We start from the raw sequence: 7,962 nt of genomic DNA on the forward strand, positions 1-7,962 counted from the left end.
GGTTGACTTATAATGTGTTCTCTACCGGGATCATGGAAAATTGATAAGTGTAAAGAGAATCTATTTTTTTTATCGTAGTGAACCCGCAGCTGCTACTCTTCGGGTGTGCACTTGGTAAATCACACGGCTTCACGCAATAGCTTATCTAATTGGTTTCAAACCATTCTTAAAACTCATTATTTAACATTTATTTTACTAAATACAACAGTGTGGATGGAAAGATTATGTAATATGAAAATTGATTTTATATATCATGCAATTTTAATTAAAATAAAATACTTAATCTTGACCTTTAAATTCATATAATAGATGATATATAAAATATAAAATTAAAATTACAATATTCTCTTATGGGTAAAAATATTAAAACTTTGTACACCAACTTATTTTTGCATAATATTTCCATCCGTACGGTTAAATTTTCGAGTAAATTGTTAAAACTCATTACTTTAAAATTTTTCTTCCTAAATCCAACATTATGCGATTGAAATATTACGCAATATGCAAAATTGATTTTGTATATCATGCATTTTTTTATTAAAATAACATACTAAATCTTAACTGTAACATTCATATTATGGATGATATATAAAATACAAAATTATAATAACAATGTTCTCTCATATGTAAAAATATTAAAACTTTGTACACCAACTTATTTTTGAATTATATTTTCATCGATACGATTAAATTTTCAAGAAAATTGTCAAAAAGTATGAATTTGAGAGGCTAAGGTTATAGAATTTTTTTATCACTATTGTAAAATAATTATTTCTAAATTAGTTTATTTACCAATTATATTGAGCAAAAATAAAAAAAAAATAATTTGCAAATACATACATAATGTATGAGAATGCGCATAGCTGAATTCAGAAAAATTTCCAAAGTAAATCAGCTCCACAACAAAACTATTATCAATAAAATTTAAAAGAATTCAAAGAAAATATTATGCAGCATAAATATGTTAAAAAATTTATCCCAAAAAAATTATGCGATTCAACTTTGCGCTTATTGGCATCGAAAATGAAATTAAATGAGAAGACTATTGGCATTCTTCAATCTAGACAATGAATATTAATTAAAATGGGAGAGTGTTTACGGACCATTTGGTGGAGCATTATATTCTTCGTCCAATAGCCTACAATAATGTATAAATAATAAAATTAGAGGGTGACCTTTTTTTTGTAGTTTGCCAAACATGAAAATATATGGTTCTAATAGTTTACCTCTGTCTCAGTACTGCCACCTCCTCAATTTCAAGGTTTATATAAATTCGTGTCGACGCAATACTGCTAATCTAAACGGAGTCTGTGTAAAAATAATGACAAACATTTTAAAGAAAATAATAATATATGCCTATTCAAGGTAGTTACATTAGAGTTTCACAGTCGGAGGAAAAAGTAGTACATTTTTTGGAATAAATATACTCACTTCTGTATGTACTTCTTTTTACGCTTGCCAGGATAACAATTGGTTGCATATCAAAATTATCTTCAAATAATTCATTTAAATGTGCAATATGATCATCCCATATTAAAACTCTGACATTTAGCCTAAGATGAACACAGAGATAAGAGTCAGCTTGTCTAACATGATTGCATAAAACATGATTTTTAAAAAAATACCTTCCATTAGACAGCCTAAAGCGGACCAAATTCCTAACACCAAATATGGTGTACAAAGTTTGCACAGGCTGCAACTCTAATATAACTCCAATAATGTCTGCATACGGGTTTATGTACTAAAGTTATGCAGATTTAGAGCATTTTAAAAATTAAAAAAAATATATTGAGTGTTAATAGTAATTGACCTGCAGATCTGGAAGGATAATGGTTTGGTATTGTTGATCCCTCAATATCAAAAAGATCTTCAAAATGAACAAAATCAAATTTATGCATTGGAATATAAGGGAAGTCATCCAGTATATGATTGACAATAGTTGACTGCTTAAAAATAATGGACAATGCCGAAGACACAGGTCTCAGGATCCCTGTTGCTTCTATCACTTGAAAATTTTGCACCGCATAGGTGTTTCCTTCATGTACAACACCATGAAAAAGATTCCAGTCTTCCGGTTTAACAAATGCATGAATATGGTAGTTCTGAAAAATGAACGCATACTGTTAACTACAAACTTGTTTTGACATATTACAAATATTAAATCTGTAGAACGAAAAGTTATACATCTGCATCAAGAAGGAGAAGGTTGAATCCAATGAAATCTCCATTATTTGCGATTGACGGCCATGTTCTGGTAACCCTAACTCTGACACGCCAATTAGTCCTTGTTGGAAGAATTGATGTTAGGCCGTTGAACATCTCTGAAACACAAAAGATTATTGTTAGTAATAACCTGTAAACAATTAGAAATTGAGTATTCAATACATGTAAAATTTACAGGCATCTTAAACTAACCTGGAAGAAGGATACATAATAGGTTAAATGGTTCTCTACTATTTCATTTATAGTGTAATCCTAGACAATAAAATGACCACTTTCAATCAATTACCGTGTTTTATACAGCTCACAAGAAAACTTTTTGAGATAAACATTACCTTGAATATGATAAGGAATTTGTAAATGAAGATATGCTTTACAAAACTATATTACCGGGAAGATAATGTGCTTTATATGAGTACATGTATCTAAATTAATTTGGCATTTAAAAAATAAATCTATGCAAAGTAATAGAATTTTAATCTGTTTTGTATATTATCAACAAAGGCTTATGAGAATTGGATTATTTTTTTATATTTTTTTACTCTTTCTTAATATCAAATTTGAGTCAAATTTTTCTACGGGACTCGCCTAATTTGTATAGGTGAAACTAACACAAAAATAGATTATGTTTGGAGCGAGGTTTAAAATTTGAACTACAGAAGAATACAGAAAATCCAATAGCATTCACACCAAATTACAACACTGAACCTGGTGTTGTATACTACTCATTAGTAGAACATAACATGATACAATTTGTTTTATGTAGTAACTTAGTTCTATCCTAATGATGTGTTCAGTTAGTATTTTATATAGCTGTCAGTGCTTACAAAGGCAATGTACTCCAAAATATGTAATTCTATGTTCTGTTCAATATAAACTCACAAAAAGACTCATGTTTGTTTCTACATTACTTGCTGACTGGAGATCAAACTCATAAACATAAAGGCAAAATAAAAAAGCTAGTCATTCTTGCTATTTTTTCTTAAAATATCAGTACATACTAATAAAAAAATATTAGAGAAACAAACAAATTGGTCCTGCTGAAAAAGCAAATGAAAAAAAGTAAAGATACTATGTAGAAAAATAATAGGTTTTCTCAGTAATCAAAACCACTAATCATTGAGTACTGGTAAATTGTAAAAAACCTCATAAAATACTACATTAGCTGTGTAATTATTTGGTTTTCCTGAGTCGCCTTCAATCAGAATATGAAGTCCATCCGGCGTGGTTACTCTTGAGACAGCAACATAGAATTCCCCATGTGAGAAAACGGGACGTGGAAGAAATAAACCAACGCGTTCCAGTGATTGTCCTTGACTTTTGTTAATTGTCATGGCATAACAAATTTGCAAAGGAAATTGAATCCTTTTGAACACGAAAGGCCATTTGGTGTCGGTGGGCTGCATCTCAATTCTGGGAATTAAATGTTTTGTGCCAACATGAGATCCTGTCAAGATTTCACATTCAACACTATTTTTCAAGCATTTGGTCAGTATCATCCTCGTACCATTGCAAAGTCCATTAATTTGGTTCAGATTTCTCATAAGCATCACCACAGCCCCGACTTTAAGATTCAACTCATATTTCGGGAGGCATGGAATATTTATTGAATTCAAGTATTCAATTGGAAAAGAAGACTCATAGTCATCCTCACCATCTCCGTATACATCATCTATTGAATCTTGACTGAGAAATGTATGTGAATTACCTGGAATCAACTCCAGCAGGTGACAATTGATATCGTCAACAATTGTGTTTGTAGGCGTAAGAATTGCTCTTTCTCTAAGGTAAGTTTTCGAATTCATGTTCTTGGTAAAATCCGGATAAGTGACATCAATTATAGACTTTACAGAATTGATGTAATTCTCAATTAAATACTGACTTGGTATGCGAATCTCTGGATTAGAATATTCTTCATCAGGATGGATATTTTCAACTTTTCCATCTCCAACATCAAGGACCCATCTACTGAAATCAGCAATTTTCTTATTCTAGGAATCAGAATTACCAGAACCCAACCGCATATTTGTTCGTAGAACAAAAACTTTACAAAAATCCCACAATCGAGACTGGTTCAATGATGCATTCACCACTTCACCCCTTGACGCTTTAGGAATAACCGGCAATGTCTGACGAAAATCACCACCAACAACTACTGTAATACCTCCAAAAGGATTTTTTTTTCTTCTTGGATCGACAGATGGCATGATGTCCCTCAAAGATCGATCAACAGATTCAATCCCATGTCGATGTTGCATCAGAGCTTCATCCCAAATAATTAAGCTTGTATGCTTCATCAATTCAGCGATATCACTTCCATGTTTGATGCCAGCTACAAAACTTTGGTCCAATTTAATGGGGATCTGGAACCTTGAGTGGGCGGTCCTGCCTCCGGGTAGTAAAACTGCAGCAATCCCAGAAGATGCAACAGGTAAACATATTTTACCTTCACTGCGCAGCCCAAAACATAGAGTTTTCCACAAGTATGTTTTGCCACATCCACCGCTTCCGTAAACAAAAAACATTCCTCCATTTTTACTATTGACTGAAGAAAGTATAGAATTATATACTTTGAGCTGGTCAGGATCGAGTTTTGAATAAAGAATATCATGTTGTATCTTCATGTCAGCCTTATCATATCCAGTCTCTTCTTCGATGAGACGGTTGCATAAAATTTGCAAAAACCTCTCTTCAGGATATGGCATAGTGGGATAATCATGTAATGACTTCCCTACCTCATTGAGCAACTTCTCCACACTTGAAATTGCAGAAAAGTTAATGTTATTTGAACATAATTGATTTGATTAAAAATGTACAAATAAATAATAAATATTCAAAAGTCTACTATTTGAATTACATGTCAAATTTTCACAAATCACTTATTATTGTCTTTTATTTAATTATAAATTTCTCTTAAAAATAATTTATAAGTAGAACATAGTTTTGATGTCAAAATTTAAGTAAAATATTATCTATATAAAAATTTAAAATTTAAAATTATATACAAACATACTTGTGCATTGCACGAATTCTAAATAAATTTATTTTAAAAAGTACATCAACAAAACTGATATTTGTAAAAATTAATTTTAAATTAGGCTCTTTAAAAAGTCAACAAACACCAAAAAAATTATTATTTTTATTAGTTAGTTTGTATAAATTATTTTTCACAATTATTCAACATACATATATAAAATTATATATACCAGACTTAAATATCTATGATTTTAAGTTATCAACCCCATTACATATATGCTCTTCATAACAGAGAATCATCTGCATGATATTTTAGTTAACCGGGGCTGAAGCTAATTTAAGAGAAGATGTTAATGGTGAATTTTTGAAAACTGTAAAGACTGCCTGGGCTTAAGCTCACCCCAGCCCCAGTGACGGTCCACCCCTGATTATTTCACCACATGCATCATTATGATCAAATTAGCCTTAACTTCCATAGTTTACATGTAAGACTACTGAGTTATATTAACCGGTAAATAACTATATAAGTATAGCAGATAGAAAATAAATATAGTAAATAACCATATAACAACAACAGTTAAAAAATATAAAGTGTTTCTGAATACCGGCAAGTGCATAGTTTTCGATTTCAAATGCAGAAAGAGATAGTTCCTGGTTTCCAGATTCTTTCCTTCTTGAATAAAGAATGTCGTCTGCCATACTTGCCCAATGAGTTTTCCACAATTTTCTTGGATCTGCCAGTGGACAGTTCGTCAATATATGCACAAAAAGAGCTCTAAGTTGGATAGGGAAAGCAGCTTGAGAGTTTTCACGAAGCGTATCATCCCATTGGTTATCATCCTTAAGGAGCCCGAGTGAATCACATGCCTCCTTGAATGTTCCAGAGACCCTACCATCAACTTTGCGTAGGTCAGAAAATGAAGTAGCACCTTTATTACGCATCAAAAGCATACGCAAATAAAAAGCATCACCACTTGATGCATGAACTTCAGATAATCTCCCAACAACTAAACCTCGTTGTCTCTCTTTCCAACTGCATGAACATGGCTGCCATGTAAAACCTTTAGGAAATTCCTGATAGGTGTACTCTCTAGCAGAGGGAAATGTTCTATTTGCAATGAACCAAGCTTCGAGTTTACTCTTTCGGGCACTTGCCTCTGTCGCAATTTGTTCCAGATTTTTTTTATTAACTTTAAAACATACAGCCTTCGCATCAGGCATATGAACTGGTAGTCTCTCAACAGATGGCATTCTATAGTGAATGTCGAAGCCTAGTAATCTCTAAGCAGCTTCAGAGGCACAAACATAACGTCCATCGAGATAGTGTTTAACCTCATCAACTGTCTTCACTTTATCCTTGTTTTTATTAAAGGCACTGGTTCCTTTTTTCCTTTGTAACAACATTGTGGCATTGTCGTGACCCTTCAAACAGTATTTGAATAAATATTTTAAGGATCGTAAACTATTGCAAACCTCCAAATTGATATGGCATTGGAATCTAATCAATAAATCCCTGTTATAAGGAACAACAAATTGATTGTCAAGTGCATTGTTTTGTTTAACAACACTCATGTTCATCTTTCGACTGCGATACACCGGAAATCCACTATCATCGAAGAACGTGTGGCCATTATAACTACAACATTAAACGAATTTAAGTCAAATTTTGAGATTCCTAATGTTATATGATACAGCACATAAGAGTTTATAAGTACCTCTTTGGAAAATGACGCATACATTTTCCATTTGACATGCATGGCGAATAGGAAAAATCTTTTCCGCATGGACCATGCATCATGTAATTTTTTACAGCATTGTATCCAATAGGATCAGAATCTTTATCAGGAATTTTAGCTGAAACTAACTTATCAATATCTTCAGTATTTTTTGGGCGATCATCTGGATTCAACCATACCAACATGTGTGCGTGCGGCAGACCACGCTTTTGAAATTCAATTACGTACATGACTGAAATAAAACATAAATGTGACATGTTAATAAATAGAATTAACCATTTCTCAAATTATGCCTATACTATTCTAAAATAGCTGTGAACAATGCTTAAGTTTGAATAGGAACATACGTCCAATACATTTTCCAAAGTAGTTTTTGTTTTTTATCAAATCCACCAGCTGGTCAAGTTTCATCTTAAAGACCCTTGCAACAACATCTGGAGCATCAACTACATCAACCCCTGGCAAATAATCAAGCATGCGTTGTATTTCGGGCCATTTTGTATTGCAAGTCATTGTAAGGAAGAAGGTCGGATGACCAATTGACCGACATATTGCAAGAGAGACCTTAAAATATTGGGACATATAACGTTTTGACCCAGTGAATGTAGCTGGTAGAATGATATTTTTTCCAATATATGACGGATCAGTATCACCCTTACGTAATGAATCACGTATGGAACTATATAAGTCTGCATGTATGGTTGTTTGATGGGTTTTAACCCAATCAAGCCTGTATTGCTCAACAGCAGTAAAAGCATCAACAATATATTGTTGCCATAGCCTTCCACAAAGATGGGGAGTCAGTGCTGCATAAATTTTAACCAATATGAAAACACGTGTTAAATTAAAAATAAACGAAATATGATATATGGTTTTTTATACATGGTTTAGAGTTATGTGAATATGAATTATAAAAAAAAGCTAAATTTATTACCTTCAGAAGGCCTTATCATGAGTTTGTATGCATACTATTCACGCAATGAAACAAACTCTCTGTGCTTGGTAGGTTCAAATTCATCTGAAGGCTTTA

The sequence above is a fragment of the Apium graveolens genome, chromosome 2, assembly GCF_009905375.1.
Source record: "Apium graveolens cultivar Ventura chromosome 2, ASM990537v1, whole genome shotgun sequence".
Taxonomy (NCBI): Eukaryota; Viridiplantae; Streptophyta; class Magnoliopsida; order Apiales; family Apiaceae; genus Apium; species Apium graveolens.